Here is a 19,927-nt window from a genome sequence, read left to right on the forward strand (position 1 = left end):
GGGTCCCTATCCCTTTAAGACTTCCAAAAAGCGCTCGCCAAAACACAACAGCAAAAAAGCAAAAAAAAAAAATGGTCGCGCACTTTTCTTATGTCCTCTGTCGCCCAGCCTCCAGTGCCTGCTCACTGTTCTTGCTGCCCTGTTTCCCTAGTATTGGGGTCCCTATCCCTTTAAGACTTCCAAAAAGCGCTCGCCAAAACAAAACAGCAAAAAAGCAAAAAAAAAAAATGGTCGCGCGCTTTTTTTATGCCCTCTGTCGCCCAGCCTCCAGTGCCTGCTCACTGTTCTTGCTGCCCTGTTTTCCTAGTATCGAGCGCCCTGCACTCTGGCCCGGATGGCTGGGGCTGGGTGTTCGGCAGTCCTGGGCTCCGTCTCCCTCCCGCTCTGCCTGCTCTTCTCCCTCCGGGAGCTGGGGGGAGGGGCGCTCGGCTCCCGCGGGGCCGGGGCTTGTATCTTACCCCCTTCGCGAGGCGCTGGGTTCTCTCAGGTGCGGATGTGGTCTGGATATTGTCCTGTGTCCTCTGGTCTTTATTCTAGGAAGGGTTGTCTTTGTTATATTTTCATAGATATATGTTGTTTTGGGAGGAGATTTCCGCTGCTCTACTCACGCCGCCATCTTCCGCCCCTCCCCCAGGCCAGGTTTTTATTTATTTTTTATTGAATATCCCTCAGTTTTGGAGTCTAATATTTCCTCATTATTAAATTCCCTTTATGCATGTTTGTCAGGAGTATTACACAGGTGCTTTGTTCTGCCCAGTGTAACATATCAGGAAGCATATAATGTCAGCTTGTCCCACTATTGGTGATGTAAATTGAATCACTGATAAAGGTGTGTCTATCAGTTTTCATTATTGTAAAGTACCTGTTTTTCTCCCCCTTTTAATTAGTAAATACTTTGTGGGGAGATGTATTGAGATTATGTAAATATTTTTCTCAGCCAGCTTTCTCATATCAGTTTAGCACCCATTGATTCTTGCCTGATTCAGTTATTACTGCAATGCCTGCAATTTTATTCTACCATTCCTTGTATATTTATTATAATAATTATAAAATGAATAACATATTAATAATATGTAAATCTATTACTGTATATTTCCCTTTTTTCCTTCCTCCTTCCTTTCTTCCCTTTTTTTTCTATCAGCACAGACACATGGATTGTTATTTTATTCAGTGACTTAAAACACATTACTGTCATTATTTTGATGTTCAGATTGATGCAGTTTGGGTCAGTAAGAACTTTCATGCTCTCCTGTGTTCTTTTGACAACTCAAAAAAAATCACTTTTATCTCTTGGCATAATATTTGGCAGATGAATCCAGAAGCTTGGTCAGACTCTAGTTCAGTCCCTTTGGTAAGATTGTAATTGGTGTTTGGAAGGACAATGGGAGGGACAGAGTGTCTGGTTGTCTCCATACTTGTGATATGAGCAGTCTGTATCTCTTAATTCATTGAGTTCACAAAATAATGATTTCCCAGTAGTATAAAACATAATAGAAAAATAGGATTTGAAATTACGAATTAGTTCTCTTTAAGTCTCTGAAGGTGACCAGTGACTACTTTGTAGTATCATGAATTTATGGATTTAAATATATTTGGTAGATTTCAATTCATTGCAATTATTATCCTTATTAAAGTTAAAATTGTCCATTTTTATCAGGTAGGAGCCTCTTCAAGTTGATTCCTGAGTCTTTTTACATAAGCCTTATAATCTTTGATAGCTTCCTATCCTTTGGCATGACAAGATGTTCCAGACTGATTTTATATATTTCCTTTCCAGCCCTGGAATCAGACATTTTCCTGAGACAGCACTTTTCAACTTTAATGTCAAAAAATTGTCACCCCACCCTGCAAGAGAAAAATTAATTAAATTTTAATTAAATTAACATTAAATTAATATATCCTCAATGAAAGAAATAAAATATTGGTAATTAAGGTTTTTTTTCAGGTATAGTTGAGCTTTGGAAGACCACAAACATTGTAGTGTAGGATTTTTTTTCATTCCCCTGGAACCATTTTCTCCCCCTACTGAGAAACCCTGGTTTATTTCAGCAGAAATGGTATTTTCAAGGCCTCAGTTTGAGCATAGGGATACCTCAGCACTATAAGGTTTTTACTTCTTTTTTGTTTCATTGCATCTCCTTTCTTCCACACTGAGCATCCCATAATGATTCTTGTACTTTACTTTCATTGTATTTCAACAGACTCATAGTAACAATGCTGATGCTACGGCCGCCAAAGTGGTTACTCCAAACAGCTGAACATTTGCTCTGTATATGCTCTCCTTATTCTCTCTACCCCTTCCCTCCTTTTTAAATGATTATACTATATATATATTGCTTAAGCTTACAACCATCAATTAGTGTACACTCTCTTTGCAGTAGTCATTTAGTTTTAGTTCTACATGAAACTATGTATTGTTTGCCACTGTGTCTTATGGTCATCTCTCTCTGGCCATTTGGGTCATTTGAAGCTTGTTCTTTAGTGGATTCTCAGGAGGGCTCATGGGAACACTAGTCCCTACATTTTTGTACATTCAGATCAATTTTCTCTTTACATTTGAAAGTCAGTTCAGGCTGGATAAAAATTTTTTTATTTTTTGAGAGGGCATCTCTCATTTTTATTGATCAAATGGTTGTTAACAACAATAAAATTCTGTATAGGGGACTCAATGCACAGTCATTAATCAACCCCAAGCCTATATCTCAACAGTCTCCAATCTTCTGAAGCATAACAAACAAGTTCTTACATGGTGAACAAGGTCTTACATAGTGAATAAGTTCTTACATGGTGAACAGTGCAAGGGCAGTCATATCACAGAAACTTTCGGTTTTGATCACGCATCAATTCTTTTTAGAATGTCTTAACTGTGCTATTTAAAAGAAGTAGCTCAACGAAATTTCTTAGAATATCTTAATCTCACTGGCTTGTGGCATAAAACAGTGCCAAATGATGAAAATCTAATTTTCTTTTCTTTGTAAGTCACTTTTTCATTTTTAAAAGGACCAGAAGATACTTCTTGTTTCTTTAGAGTACAGTCATTTACAAACTTATGTCTTGGTATTGGTAATTATGAATCTCAGTATGTAGTTTCATGCAAATTTTTAACGGAAGCTTTATTGAAGTTATAGTTTTTAGCAAGTGCTCTCAAACTTTGGCTAGGTGTTTTTTTTTTTCCAGGAACCTACTACCAGTATTGGATCCTACTACCAGTATTGGATCTTTGTGTACACTATTTGTTACTTTCTCTTAAATCCTTTTTTTTTAAACAACATATTGATTCAACATTTATATACATGATAATTCTATCAGCTATCACCATACCAAGTTGTTACAATATTATGACTATATTACTTATGTTATACATCACATCACGGTTACTTATTTATTTTACAATTGGAAGTGTGTACTTTTTTTTTTGTTTTTTTGTGAGGGCATCTCTCATATTTATTGATCAAATGCTTGTTAACAACAATAAAATTCTGTATAGGGGAGTCAATGCTCAATGCACAATCATTAATCCACCGCAAGCCTAATTTTCATCCGTCTCCCATCTTCTGAAGCATAATGAACAAGTTCTTACATGGAGAACAAATTCTTACATAGTGAATAAGTAACATGGTGAACAGTACAAGGGAAGTCATCACAGAAACTTTCGGTTTTGCTCATGCATTATGAACTATAAACAGTCAGTTCAAATATGAATATTCATTTGATTTTTATACTTGATTTATATGTGGATACCACATTTCTCTCTTTGTTATTATTGTTTTTAATAAAATGCTGAAGTGGTAGGTAGATACAAGATAAAGGTAGAAAACATAGTTTAGTGTTGTAATAGAGCACATGTAGATGATCAGGTGTGTGCCTGTAGACTATGTGTTAATCCAAACTAGACCAGGGCAATAAAACATCCACGTATGCAGAAGATTTCTCTCAGAACAGGGGGGGGTGAGGTTCTAAGCCTCACCTCTGTTGATCCCCAATTTCTCACCTGATGGCCCCCCTGCGACTGTGCCTGTCTTAGGTTGTTCCTCCCTTGAGGAATCTTACCCGTCTCTGGCTAACCAGTCATCTTCCGGGGCCATACAGGGAAATGTGAAGTTGGTAAGTGAGAGAGAAGCCTTATTGTTTGAAATGGTTAGCTTTTTACTTCTTTGCATATATATGTCCTGTGGCTTCTATGCCCAGCATTTGTTTTGAGGTATCTTTACCACTTGGAAGAATTATGATACTCGGTAAATTCAATTTGAGGCAAGAATTCTATTTAAGAGTTGTAATTAGGAAGGAAGAAGAAAAGCTATAGAAGAAGCAGGTGGAAGAAAACATGGGAAGATTGATTATTTCTTTGACATATCTTCTTGTAGAGTAACTTCAGCATGTATAGATTTTAAACTACTAATTAAATTGTGCACACACATTAACATAATAAGAGTACAGTTACATAACCAAAGCATACCTGTAATTACCAGCCATCACCAGTGAAACCAAGAAAACCAGTTAGGCACCTTAGGCATTTGTGAAAACTTATCTATGATATGGAGGATATTGTCCAACTAAACTTGAACAGTCTGAGAGAAATCAGACAAATTAAAACAACCTATTCCTGGGGACTGTTCACATCCCATATGTTCTTTTTACAGTGAATAGTCGGTAGTTGTAAGATTTTGGAGTGCTACAATTTGCACTTCTCCTAATTCTTGGTTGAGTTCCAACAGATAGATCCAGTCAAATTTGTTGTTTTATTGTATGCACAGGCCAGCTTAGATATCTCCTTCTTCATTCCCATGGCAAGTCCAGAAACTGGTGGGATGAGTGCATCTACAGCTGTAGCAGTGCATGGATCTTTGTTGGCGTGTTTTGATGATCATCTTCTGGCGTGAGTCTTCCAGAGAGTGCTGATGTTGGAAGTCCTTTTTCATATCATATCTTAGTTCATTTTTGGGGTAGCCCAATTAGGCTTTGATCCTCTGTATAAACACAAACAGACCCTTTGCCTACACTTTTATATGCCCTTTATACCATTGTGTAGAACTCATTGGAGGTCACCACACAGGAACTGCTTTTTTTGTTGTTGTTATCATTAATCTATACTTAGATGATGAATATTATGTTTACTAGGCTCTCCCCTATACCTGGTCTCCTCTATAAACCCCTTTACAGTCACTGTCCATCAGCATAGCAAAATGTTGTAGAATCACTGCTTGCCTTCTCTGTGTTGTACAGCCCTCCCCTTTCTCCCACCCCCACCATGCATGCTAATCTTCATACCCCACTTCTTCTCCCCCGCCCACTTATCCCTCCCTACCCACCCATCCTCCCCAGTCCCTTTCCCTTTGGTACCTGTTAGTCCATTCTTGAGTTCTGTGATTCTGCTGCTGTTTTGTTCCTTCAGTTTTTCCTTTGTTCTTATACTCCACAGATGAGTGAAATCATTTGGTATTTCTCTTTCTCCGCTTGGCTTGTTTCACTGAGCATAATACCCTCCAGCTCCATCCATGTTGCTGCAAATGGTAGGATTTGCCCTTTTCTTATGGCTGAGTAGTATTCCATTGTGTATATGTACCGCATCTTCTTTATCTATTCATCTATCGATGGACATTTAGGTTGCTTCCAATTCTTGGCTATTGTAAATAGTGCTGCGATAAACATAAGGGTGCGTTGGTCTTTCTCATACATGATTGCTGCATTCTTAGGGTAAATTCCTAGGAGTGCAATTCCTGGGTCAAATGGTAAGTCTGTCTTGAGCATTTTGATGTACCTCCATACTGCTTTCCACAATGGTTGAACTACTTTACATTCCTACCGGCAGTGTAGGAGGGTTCCCCTTTCTCCACAGCCTCCCCAACATTTCTTGTTGTTTGTCTTTTGGATGGCAGCCGTCCTTACTGGTGTGAAGTGATATCTCTTTGTAGTTTTAATTTGCATTTCTCTGATAATTAGCAATGTGGAGCATCTTTTCATGTGTCTGTTGGCCATCTGTATTTCTTTTTTGGAGAACTGTCTGTTCAGTTCCTCTGCCCATTTTTTGATTGGGTTATTTGTTTTTTGTTTGTTGAGGCATGTGAGCTCTTTATATATTCTGGACGTCAAGCCTTTATCGGATCTGTCATTTTCAAATATATTCTCCCATACTGTAGGGTTCTATTGATGGTGTCTTTTGCTGTACAGAAGCTTTTCAGCTTAATATAGTCCCACTTGTTCATTTTTGCTGTTGTTTTCCTTGCCCGGGGAGATACGTTCAGGAAGAGGTCACTCATGTTTATGTCTAAGAGGTTTTTGCCTATGTTTATTTCCAAGAGTTTAATGGTTTCTTGACTTACATTCAGGTCTTTGATCCGTTTTGAGTTTGCTTTTGTATATGTGGTTAGACAGTGGTCCAGTTTCATTCTCCTACATGTAGTTGTCCAGTTTTGTCAGCACCATCTGTTGAAGAGACTGTCATTTTGCCATTGTATGTCCATGGCTCCTTTGTCAAATATTAATTGACCATATCTGTCTGGGTTAATGTCTGGATTCTCTTGTCTGTTCCATTGGTCTGTGGCTCTGTTCTTGTGCCAGTACCAAATTGTCTTGATTACTATGGCTTTATAGTAGAACTTGAAGTTGGGGAGTGAGATCCCCTCTACTTTATTCTTCTTTCTCAGGATTGCTTTGGCTATTCGGGGTCTTTGGTGTTTTCATATGAATTTTTGAGTTATTTGTTCCAGTTCATTGAAGAATGTTGCTGGTAGTTTCATAGGGATTGCATCAAATCTGTATATTGCTTTGGGCAGGATGGCCATTTTGACGATATTAATTCTTCCTAGCCACGAGCATGCGATGAGTTTCCATCTGTTAGAGTCCCCTTTAATTTCTCTTAAGAGTGACTTGTAGTTTTCAGAGTATAAGTCTTTCACTTCTTTGGTTAGGTTTATTCCTAGGTATTTTATTTTTTTTGATGCAATTGTGAATGGAGTTGTTTTCCTGATTTCCCTTTCTGTTGGTTCATTGTTAGTGTATAGGAAAGCCACAGATTTCTGTGTGTTGATTTTGTATCCTGCAACTTTGCTGTATTCCGATATCAGTTCTAGTAGTTTTGGGGTGGAGTTTTTAGGGTTTTTTATGTACAGTATCATGTCATCTGCAAATAGTGACAGTTTAACTTCTTCTTTACCAATCTGGATTCCATGTATTTTTTTGTTTTGTCTGATAGCCGTGGCTAGGACCTCCAGTACTATGTTAAATAACAGTGGGGAGAGTGGGTATCCCTGTCTTGTTCCTGATCTCAGAGGAAAAGCTTTCAGCTTCTCGCTGTTCAAAACATGTTGGCTGTGGGTTTATCATAAATGGCCTTTATTATGTTGAGGTACTTGCCCTCTATTCCCATTTTGCTGAGAGTTTTTATCATGAATGGATGTTGAACTTTGTCAAATGCTTTTTCAGCATCTATGGAGATGATCATTTGGTTTTTGTCTTTGTTTTTGTTGATGTGGTGGATGATGTTGATGGACTTTCAAATGTTGTACCATCCTTGCATCCCTGGGATGAATCCCACTTGGTCATGGTGTACGATCCTTTTGATGTATTTTTGAATTCGGTTTGCTAATATTTTGTTGAGTATTTTTGCATCTACGTTCATCAGGGATATTGGTCTGTAGTTTTCTTTTTTGGTGGGGTCTTTGCCTGGTTTTGGTATTAGGGTGATGTTAGCTTCATAGAATGAGTTTGGGAGTATCCCCTCCTCCTCTATTTTTTGGAAAACTTTAAGGAGAATGGGTATTATGTCTTCCCTGTATGTCTGATAAAATTCCGAGGTAAATCCATCTGGCCCGGGGGTTTTGTTCTTTGGTAGTTTTTTGATTACCCCTTCAATTTCGTTGCTGGTAATTGGTCTGTTTAGATTTTCTGTTTCTTTCTGGGTCAGTCTTGGAAGGTTGTATTTTTCTAGGAAGTTGTCCATTTCTCCTAGGTTTCATAGTTAGCATATAGGTTTTCATAGTATTCTCTAATAATTCTTTGTATTTCTGTGGCGTCCGTCGTGATTTTTCCTTTCTCGTTTCTGATACTGTTGATTTGTGTTGACTCTCTTTTCTTCCTAATAAGTCTGGCTAGAGGCTTATCTATTTTATTTAGTTTCTCGAAGAACCAGCTCTTGGTTTCATTGTGTTTTGCTATTGTTTTATTCTTCTCAATTTTATTTATTTCTTCTCTGATCTTTATTATGTCCCTCCTTCTGCTGACCTTAGGCCTCATCTGTTCTTCTTTTTCCAATTTCGATAATTGTGACATTAGACCATTCATTTGGGATTGCTCTTCCTTTTTGAAATACATTTGGATTGCTATACACTTTCCTCTTAAGACTGCTTTTGCTGCGTCCCACAGAATTTGGGGCTTAGTGTTGTCGTTGTCGTTTGTTTCCATATATTGCTGGATCTCCATTTTGATTAGGTGATTGATCCATTGATTATTTAGGAGAGTGTTGTTAAGCCTCCATGTGTTTGTGAGCCTTTTTGCTTTCTTTGTACAGTTTATTTCTAGTTTTATGCCTTTGTGGTCTGAAAAGTTGGTTGGTAGGATTTCAATCTTTTGGAATTTACTGAGGCTCTTTTTGTGGCCTAGTATATGGTCTATTCTGGAGAATGTTCCATGTGCACTTGAGAAGAATGTGTATCCTGTTGCTTTTGGATGTAGAGTTCTGTAGATGTCTATTAGGTCCATCTGTTCTAGTGTGTTGTTCAGTGCCTCTGTGTCCTTGCTTATTTTCTGTCTGGTGGATCTTTCCTTTGGAGTGAGTGGTGTGTTGAAATTCTCCTAGAATGAATGCATTGCATTCTATTTCCTCCTTTAGTTCTGTTAGTATTTGTTTCAGGTATGTTGGTGCTCCTGTATTGGGTGCACATATAGTTATAATGGTTTTATCCTCCTGTTGGACTGAGCCCTTTATCATTATGTAATGTCCTTCTTTGTCTTTTGTTACTTTCTTTATTTTGAAGTCTGTTTTGTCTGATACCAGAATTGCAACACCTGCTTTCTTTTATCTGTTGTTTACATGAAATATCTTTTTCCATCCCTTGAGTTTAAGTCTGTGCATGTCTTTGGGTTTGAGGTGAGTCTCTTGTAAGCAGCATATGGATGGATCTTGCTTTTTTATCCATTCTATTACTCTGTGTCTTTTGATTGGTGCATTCAGTCCATTTACATTTAGGGTGATTATTGCAAGGTATGAACTTATTGACATTGCAGGCTTTAAGTTTGTGGTTACCAAAGGTTCAGGGTTAGCTTCTTTACTATCTTACTGTCTAACTGAACTCGCTTGTTGAGCTGTTATAAACACGGTCTGATGATTCTTTATTTCTCTCCCTCCTTATTCCTCCTCCTCCCTTCTTCATATGTTGGGTGTTTTGTTCTGTGCTCTTTTTAGGAGTGCTCCCATGTAGAGCAGTCCCTGTAGGATGCCCTGTAGAGGTGGTTTGTGGGAGGCAAATTCCCTCAACTTTTGCTTGTCTGGGAATTGTTTAATCCCTCCTTCATATTTAAATGATATTCGTGCTGGATACAGTAGTCTTGGTTCGAGGCCCTTCTGTTTCATTGCATTAAGTATATCATGCCATTCTCTCCTGGCCTGTAAGGTTTCTGTTGAGAAGTCTGATGATAGCCTGATGGGTTTTCCTTTGTAGGTAACCTTTTTTTCTCTCTGGCTGCCTTTAATACTTTGTCCTTGTCTTTTACCTTTGCTGTTTTAATTATTATGTGTCTTGGTGTTGCCCTCCTTGGATCCCTTGTCATGGGAGTTCTGTGTACCTCTGTGGTCTTAGAGGCCATTTCTTCCCCTAGTTTGGGGAAGTTTTCAGCAATTATTTCTTCAAAGACACTTTCTATCCGTTTTTCTCTCTCTTCTTCTTCTGGTACCCCTATAATGCATATATTGTTCCATTTAGATTGGTTACTCAGCTCTCTTAAAATTCTTTCATTCCTGGAGATCCTTTTATCTCTCTCTGCATCAGCTTCTCTGCATTCCTGTTCTCTGTTTTCTAGTCCATTAATGGTCTCTTGCATCTCATCCATTCTGTTTTGAAGTCCTTCCAGAGCTTGTTTAATTTCTGTACTCTCCTTCCTTAGTTCTTGCATATTTCTCTGCAAGTCCATCAGCATGGTTATGACTTTTGTTTTGAATTCTTTTTCAGGAAGACTGGTTAAATCTATCTCCCCAGGTTCCTTCTCAGGGGAAGATGTAGGAGATGCCAAAGCTGTCTGGGTTAGTCTTGTCTGGATCATATTTTTTTGCCTTTTCATGTTGACAGGTGCTATTGACTGTCAGCTGGGAGGGCCAACCTTTTCACTTGCTACTGGCCTTTCTTTACTGGGACAACTGCGACCCCAAGTGGCTTGTGTTGGGTTATTGCGTGTAGACTGGGTCTTTGTGTCTTGCCCGGCCGATATGGATGGATCTCCCTTTCTGTGTGCGGGGTTTGCCTTAGTTTGTTTCTGTGCTTTCGCAGTGCCCGGAGGGGTAATGGACGGGAGGGTGGCTGTTTGGTTGTTTACCTCCGTGAGGGGTCTCAGAGCTGTTGCCCAGAGTGTTAGTGTGCCTGGTTTTCCCTGTAATTTCCAGCCACTGGGCTGTGGCCTGTTTTGTTTCTGTCTAGCTGTTAAGTCCCTGTCCCTTTAAGACTTTCAAAAAGCACTCGCTTTTCTTTGTCACAGGGGCATCAGCTTCGGAACCCGCTCAGAGGTCTTGCTGCCCTATTTCCCTAGTTTCCAGCCCTCCACGCATGCACTTTGTCTGCGCTCTGGTGTGGGTGACTGGGGCTGGGTGTTTAGCAGTCCTGGGCTCCCTCTCCCTCCCGCCGGGAGCTGAGAGGAGGTGTGCTTGGGTCCTGCTGGGCCAGGGGTTGTATCTTACCCCTTTCACCAGGCGCTGGGCTCTCGCACGTGTGGATGTAGTCTGGCTGTTGTCCTGTGTCTTCTGGTCTCTCTTTTAGGATTAGTTGTATTTGTTGTATTTTCAAAAATATATATGTTTTTGGGAGGAGATTCCCACTGTCCTACTCATGCCACCATGTTGGCTTCCTCTTAAATCCTTTTTAACTGTTTTCATTCCTTTTTGATTTTTGTCTTCATTCCTTTAAAATTTTTTAATGTAATGTTTCTTTTCACCTATAATTCTCTTTAGGTATTGTATATTATGTTTATTTGCTTTTCTGCTTGTTTATTATTCATTTCTGAAATGAGGTTTAAAAAATTTATTTCTTATTCCCTTAAAAGTCCTGTCACTTCATTTCTAAATATTTTTTTTCTGATTCTGATGTTGTTCTTTCATATCTTGTACTATTTCTTAATATGTTTGATCATTTTGTAGTGTTTCTGGTCTGATTGGGCACATCTTTCTGAAATGCTTTCATCATTGGAAGTGTTTTCTGTGCTCCTTATTCTCTCTAAAAAATATATATATATGTAATAAGGTATGGGATTTGACTCCAATCTTTACCTTTCCAATTTTTATGAGAAACTAGTTTTTCTTAAGTTTTAGAAGGAGGTATGGGTCAGGACAGCGTTTCTAACTTCATAAAGTTCCTACTTTTGTTGTTTGTAGGTAGTGTTAAGCAATATGGTGTCTTGCTTTCTGAAATTTTCTGGCTTCTTCCTATAACCCCTTTCTCTTCCTTTATCTTGATTGTTACTCTCCTACTCAATGTGATTTACTCCCAGAAGTTTCTTTTCACTGTGGGGGCTCTGTCTTGGGAGAGAGCCCTAGCTGGTCACTTCTGCAAGTTCACAGACTGCTCTAGTCTCTTCAAAGTTTACCAGATACTTCTTTCTCTTACCTGTTTTAGATTTAGAAATTTTGCCAATTTCAAGTTTCAGCCTCTATTCTCAAATTAGTATGCAGTGCTGTCCAATGAATACCAGTTGGCTTTTTGTTCTCCCATTCTCCAGTTCCTCATCTATTCTCTTATTACCTTTGCTTCTTGCCATGTAGATGCTGATAATACGCAGGTCTCCTGTGCATTTTGGTGGCTTGTTTTCACATGTTTCTTTTTTGGGCTCTTTGTTAATATCTTGTCATCTACTATTCCTCTAAGTATTGTCAGTGATTTGTTTTGGTTTTGCTATTTAGTTGCCCTTTCTATCTTTCAGTTTTTAATGAGAGTATTTAGACAATTTAAAAACTATGTCACTGCTGTTATCATTATCTTTCAGAATTCATAAAACACATTTACCATCCACCTTATAGGCTGTAGCAATGTCACTGTTTACCTGAAAATGAGAAGACATAAATGTGAATCACAGACTTTCTTTTTTGAGAAAAAGAATAATCTTAACCTACATTGTTTTAGAGATGAGAAAACCAAGGCTATGTTATTTCTTTAATCATAAATTCTTTTATTTATAGTCTGAGGGACATGACAATAAGGGTAAATGCACCAGGCATTTAATGTAGCAGACTACTTGAAATATTTTGGGACCTCTGTATATTTTTGTTGATTTTAATTGACTCAAATGACAGTTCCCTATGCTCCTTGAATCCATGAAGTTTGTTTAAAAAAATGTGAAGTGTTCTTGTTGAGCATAATTTAACATATTCCGCTAAACATACCATGAAACAGTTTTTCATTGTTGTTTATTTTCTTTCAAACTGAGATTGGAAATAAGAGCTTTTAAAGACAAATAGAGAAGGCCTTTTATAAAGGAAAAATAAGTATAAAATCCAGCTAATTATTCTTGTTTTGGGGATTTCATTTCTTTATGTAGAGAAGCTTTTCATTTATAGTTTTTCAAAGCATGGCCTTCTGTATTTGTTTTAACAAAATAAGCTAATCAAAAGAATGTGTGTAAGAGTTTTCCTTTCTTTGGTTTTGAAGGAAAAATGTGTTTTCAAAATGTTAAGGCCAACTTGCCATTTTCTTTTCATTCTCTGTAGAGAAATATCTCTTGCTAACTGAATTTATAAAATGAATTGATTTGTTATTTCAGCAACAGGTTATCTGAGCCAGGATTTTAGACTGGACATATAAATTATTTTCATGATTTATTTGTCCTTCCATTCTTTAATGATACCTAATTCCCAGTTAGGTCATTCTCATATTCTATTGCTTCTTATATTATAAGCCAACTAGGAGAATTTGTGCTGTGGACATATTTATTAACTGGCATTGAAACAGTCAGTGCGCTCCAAGGATCAGAATCTCCAGGGAGAATTACGGGAACTGTTGAATGACCTAAAGACCATCACAGATTTAGGAAAGAAGACTATATAGGAAAGAAAAGTAGAAGAGATGAGAGAGAAAGAAAGAAGGAAAAATATGGGAGGTGAAGTTGTGGAGGTCACTTAAGAGCAGATTATAACTGGTGCACAAAACCAGAGTGCCTTGATTTTTATCTATAGTTCTGTTCCATAATCAAGCAACATACACACACACACACACACGCACACACACACACACACATCTGAAATGGCCTTTTAGAGCTGACTTAAGGTTGGTTTGATTCAGCAACTCAAAAATGTCTGTTTCCCTACCATTTTCCTGTTCTGTCTTCTTGGTTCCTTCTATATCTCAAGGAAAAGAACTGAAAGGAGATTGAGACACTACAAAATTTTTACAATATGACTGCCAGCTACTACTCCCAGGATTACATGCTTCCTCATGCAAATTCAGGGAAAGAAGAATTCGGCTCTTGTAGATCTTGAAAATACGTCCATATTACTATTATTTTTAAAAAACAGGGATTTTTCTAACTCCGTTATTTTTTCTACTATTATTAGTTGGTATTCTACTGTTAAATTTGTTTCCTTTCCACCCTCCCTTCCTTCCTTTTTTATTTCAACATGGAATCATAGATTTTTATTTTATCAAATGGATTATAAAAATCTGATAATGATAATACTTATTTTTATGTTCAAACTGTCCTATTTTTTTATTCATATTTTGAGCACATTTTACTTTTTGACGCAAGCTGTTTTAAGCTCGTCTTGCACTTTTTATACCCTAGCTTGAATCATTTATCCCAAGAGGCATGTTCCTTTGAATGGAGAACAGTATTTAGAATTCAAGATCTAGGTGCCCGACGTGCTCATTGTTGCTGGTGTGGCACTGACTACAGGTCCTCCTAGAGGCTGAACCAGGACATACATACACATACACACACACAATACTTTATAAAAGATGATTGCATCCTAACACAATGTTTCAGGGTAGATGTGTTATTTAATTGTAGTTGAAAATGAAAATGAATTTGTTAATTCTATGATTATAGTTTGGTAAAATGTACATAAAGAGAGCCATTGAATATCTTTAACCAACGATGGGATTTAAATCCTTTGAATGATCTGTCTATACTTCAGTAACTAAAGAAATAATCTGTTGGTGACCTAAACAGATCAGTAAAGAACTAAAGATTGGACCTGAGCCATTAATATTAATTGAGAAGAATAAAGCCTTTCACATATCCACATATATGTTAGCTATCTATGTATCTATTTTGGTATATGCCTTTGAAATAGATTTGGAGCTCTTATGCCCATTTTACAGATAAAGAATCAGAGAACACCCATAGAGTCTTAGCTTCTATCTTACTAGAAAATGCCTTTTGATCACTAGTTTGATTAATGTTCCACAGTCTCTACTCTTTGTGATTAACAGCATTCCCATGGACAAAACCATCATTTTAAGCAAAGATTACATTTTACACTCTTTCTCTTGGTGGCTGCAATTGTTCTGCCAAGGAGTATACCTCACTAGACTTTCAGAGGCTAATTAGTATCCAAAGTTGTAAAAAAAGAAAAATTCAATCCTGAAATTTAGGGATTTGTGTCCTCCTGTTATATACCCAGAAAGGTCTTCTGCATGGAGTTAGGAATGTTCCTTTGTTTTTTTTCCAGGAATCATCTATGGTTACTCATTTGTCTACCTCGTAATTGTGTGTTTCAACTTTTACCTATATGTGGTGTTTGGTATCAAGTCATGGAAAAGGCTCTGTGATATTAAAATTTGTGAGGAGGTCAGGCATGTGGTTCTGTGGACATCATTAGTAATTAATCACAGACACATAGGCTTCCTTTTTGAGGGAACTTAAAATACTTTGAATCCATATGTCTTGTCTTTCAGTGAAGGAAGAATTCAGAACAAAGTTGTGGGAGACTTTTTTCACTCCTTGTGGGGTGGATTTGGGCAACCCAGTTGGGCTGAAGTTGGCTTTCTGTATAAAAAGAAAATATTTTTCAAAGCTTTGTATTTAGCTCTTAAGATTTACTCAACTGAGAAATCTTAAGTACAACCAGGAAGTGAATAAGTGCAAGAGAGTGGGAGAAAGATCTAGGAGGTATAAGAAAGAGTAGGTATTTATAGCTCTCTTTATAAAAGTATATATGTAAAAACACTTGAACACTCTTAAGATACTTTACTCCCAACATTACATTTCAGTGAGATTAACCCAAGAATCTTAAGTTCTGAATTCAGAAGGAGGAGAAAACATACTTGAATCATAATTGCTTTGTAGGTTAACTGAATTAATTTAGGGTGACTCTTTTCTTTGTTTAGTAAGTGTATATTTTATCTTTAATAGGGGCTATTCACAAGATGCTTTTAGAAGTGGAGATCTGGCATTTTTATATTTCATTCTTTTATGGTTTTGTTCCACTGTGAGTGAGAAGAAGTGATTGGCTTTTATGTGTAATTCAGAGCAATTTGTTATACTTTATTTACTTCATTGTATACACAAGGCATGTTCTGCTGTGGCCACTGCATCAAATACCTTGATGGTTCTATAGATGACCTTTCTGAAGTTTAAAATATTGGTTACTAGTTTTCTGAGAGTTTTGTCTCATCATCTAAACTTGGATAGTAAAAGTAAGGTGTATATACAGGGAATTTTTCCACCAAATACTGTAACTGTAGAATATGAAGCAATAAGAAACTGTTGTATTCCCTTTGTTTTTCTAGGTTAGATTTTTCTGTAAGCTCCCATCCTGGTGGACTACCAAGATATTGACTCTCTATCATCAGTAAGGCTCTTTCCCTGAATTTCTGAGCACCCAGAGGTTTTAAGGGTCCTCAAGAGCCCAGAACATTATGTTCCTTGGTCTTCAGTCCTGACTGCTCATTTCCTATGCCACATATCAGCACTGTCAGGCTGTGCCAGTACCAGGCATGAGGTCTTTCCCCCAGGTGCCCAGGACATGATTCTTAGAATTCTGTGCCCATCATTCTTCCTCAGGTCACCATTTAAAACCCATCAGAGGGCTAGTCACCTTTTGGGGAGAGGGTGTGGGATACAGCTATGCTCCCGCAACTCTTGAAAAGAAGCACTCCTACTTCTTCCTCCCTCTACCTGAAAGCCCTCACCTCCCTCTTCTCTTTCTCTGGAATAACTTAGTAATTCCTGCTATGAGTAAGTTTTTTAATATAAAAGCCAGGAGTGGGTGTTATCTTCTGGGTGGCCAGTAGTTTCTGTTTTATCTTTGGACACAAAAACACTTGAGGCAAGGCAAGGGAAAACATCAGCTAGGAAACTCCTTGGGATGGAGAAGGGAAAATACCTATGGATAAAAGAATAAAATACACATTTATTTTTATAAATTACTCAGCCTCTTGGTAATATTAACTTTATTTTTATTAAAGACTTTATTTTTTAGGTCAATTTTAACTTTACAATAAAATTGAGAGGAAGGTTATAGAGATTTCCTACATAGCCACTGCCTCATTATCAATATTATTCATCAGAATGGCACTTTTTTTTTTTTTTTTTTTTTTTTACCAACTGTGAACCTACATTGACGCTTCATAATCGCAGTAAGTGCACGGTTTTCCTTAGGGATCATTCTTGGTGTTATACATTCTATGGGCTTGGACAAATGTATAATGACATCCATCCATCCTTATAATATCATACAGAGTATTCTCACAGCCCTAAAAATCCTCTGTGCTGTGCCTATTCATCCCCCGCACCCCTACAACCACTCATCTTTTTACTACCTCGATAATTTTGCCTTTTCCAGTATGTCATATAGTTGCAATCTTATGGTAGAGCACCACCTCAGACTGACCTCTTTCACCTAATAATATGCATTTAAGATTCCTCCATGTTGTTTAATACCTTGATAACTCTTTTCTGTTTAGTGATGAATAATATTCCAGTGCCTGGATGTATCACATTTTATTTGTCCATTTATCTATTGAAGAATGTCTTGGTTGCTTCCAAGTTTTGGCAATTATGAATATAATTGCTATAAACATCTATGTGTTATGTGCAGGCTTTTGTGTAGACATAAGTTTTCAACTCCTTTGAATAAATACTAAGGAACATAGCTGCTGGATCGTGTGATAAGAGTATGTTTAGTTTTGTAAGAAATAGCCAAACTGTGTTCCAAAGTGGCTGTACAATTTTGCATTTCCACCAGCAGTGAGTGAGAGAGAGTTGCTGCTGCTCCATCTTCTCACTAGCATTTGTTAGATTTTGGCCATTCTAATGGGGAAGTAGTGGTGTCTCACTGTTGCTTTAATTTGCATTTCCCTAATGACATATCATGTAGAGAACCTTTTTATGTGTTTATTTGCCATCTATACATCTTCCTTGGTGATGTGTCTGTTAAGGACTTTGGCCATTTTAAGTTGCATTGTATGTCTTCTTATCCTCATATTATTTTTCTTCCTCTTAAGAGAGTAAAAAACAAAAGGCATATTAATATTTAGTGTTTAATTGTTAGTATTCTCTCAAACTATACTAGGAATCAAAGATAACTTTATTCTACTCAGCACGTCCTAACCAGAAGGAAGTTCTTTTTTATGTAACTTCTTTTGCAAAGAAAGAGAAGTTGAACAAATAAATTAATCCAAGGTAGAAATAAGGGGATGAAAGGAAACCTTTTTATGATGCTGTGACTTGAGGAGGCAGGACCAATCGGTAGTGGACCTGTTGTGCTGGGGAGGAACCTCGTGGTACTGGAAATGGTAACTGGGAGACACCAAGAGTGGTTCAGCTCTGTCACAGGCCTGGACTACTTGTGGTTGGCCCTCTTTCCATCCCATCTGAGTAATTCCTCAGGCCTTCCATCAACCTGTGTCTGCAGGAAATGACCTCCATGGAAAACCCAAGAAAAAAGTCTACCCTGGAAAGAAATTTAAGGACCTTATGAGACAACCATTAAAAAGAAAATCAGATGACTTCTAAAATTTCTGTGAGGTCTGTAAGAGATGACTATTACCTAAAAAGCCACAAATGGATGAGATATGCAGAATTAAATTTGTGCCTTAATTCTAGGTGTTTTGGCATTCTATTCTACTTCTTCACTGTCACATTAGAGAAATAGAGAAATCTGAATCTTAATTATTTTCTCTTTGTGGGGAAATTGGGGTTCCTATGGCCAGGATCCTCACTGAATGTATACCAGTTGATGATGTAACTGGCCTGTTGCACACCCGTAGGCAATAAGCTATTACTGCACTATATAGAGAGCTCAGCCCAGTGCTCTGGGTGGAGGCAGAGACACTAGTGCTCGACCTCCCTCCTGGAGAACAAGCCAGGTTATAAACCCTTTCACCCCAGGAACGTTCTACTGTCATTTTCTTTGGTCACATTGAATCCGTAGTGACCTTGCCCGGGGCTGAAACCCATTGGCAAGACAAGGGCCATCTGAGTTCTAGATATCGTTTTGTCTTCTGTTGGGACTGTATCCCAGCCCAACTGTCTCTTTCCTTCCCTTTCCCACCCTTGGTGCTGATCCTAGAGCCTGTCCTAATAAACTCTGTGGGGAAGTTGGAGTTTCTATGGCCAAGATCCTCACTGAACTTAAATCTGATAATGTAACTGGCCTGTTGCTAGGCTACCGCTTCCACACCCCCTAGGCAATAAGCTATTATTGCGCTGTATAGAGAGCTCGGCCCAGGGCTCTGGGTGGAGGCAGAGACGCTAGTGCTTGACCAAGCGCCGGGAGAACAAACCGAGTTATAAACCCTTTCATCCCAAGAACATTCTACTGTCATTTATTTGGTCACACTGAATCCATAGCAAACTTCCCTAGGGCTGAAACCCATTGGCAAGACACTCTTGAATATCTATTTTTTGCAGAAAGCCATGAAAACGTTGGGGTAAAAATTGAGACACAATAATGTAGAAACTATTTACACATACCTAAAAGAAAAATATTACCACACACCTAGATAATGAGAACTCCTTATCACATAATTTCTTATTTTCTTTGTGAGTAATTGTCTTGAAGAATTTACATTATTTAAAGAATGAATTCTGGTTACTGATTTTGTGTTTAACACCTGTTGGGCCTTCCTAATGGGATGCAACTTCAGTTTTTCTTACTATAGATAAAACAGCTGCTCTGCTTATCACAAAGCAGTGTTTGTATTTCAAGATCTGTGATTTGATGACCTGCCCGGTGTGATTTTGATACTGCTGACTACTTATTTTACGTGGTCATTGTATTTACAATGTAAAACTGAAACTGGGAGGGGGGGGAAGATGACGGCGTGAGTAGACCAGTGGAAATCTCCTCCCCAAACAACATATATCTATGAAAATATAACAAAGACAACCCTTCCTAGAATAAAGACCAGAGGACACAGGACAATATCCAGACCACATCCGCACCTGAGAGAACCCAGCGCCTCGCGAAGGGGGTAAGATACAAGCCACGGCCCGGCAGGAGCCGAGCACCCCTCCCCCCAGCTCCCTGCAGGAGAAGAATAGGCAGAGTGGGAGGGAGATGGAGCCCAGGACTGCCGAACACCCAGCCCCAGCCATCCAGGCCAGAGTGCAGGGCCCTGGATACTAGGAAAACAGGGCAGCAAGAACAGTGAGCGGGCACTGCAGGCCGGGTGCCGGAGGACATAAGAAAAGCGCGTGACCATTTTTTTTTTTTTTTTTTGCTTTTTTGCTGTTTTGTTTTGGCGAGCGCTTTTTGGAAGTCTTAAAGGGATAGGGACCCCAATACTAGGGA

The sequence above is a fragment of the Manis pentadactyla genome, chromosome 2 (assembly GCF_030020395.1).
Source record: "Manis pentadactyla isolate mManPen7 chromosome 2, mManPen7.hap1, whole genome shotgun sequence".
NCBI classification, from domain to species: domain Eukaryota; kingdom Metazoa; phylum Chordata; class Mammalia; order Pholidota; family Manidae; genus Manis; species Manis pentadactyla.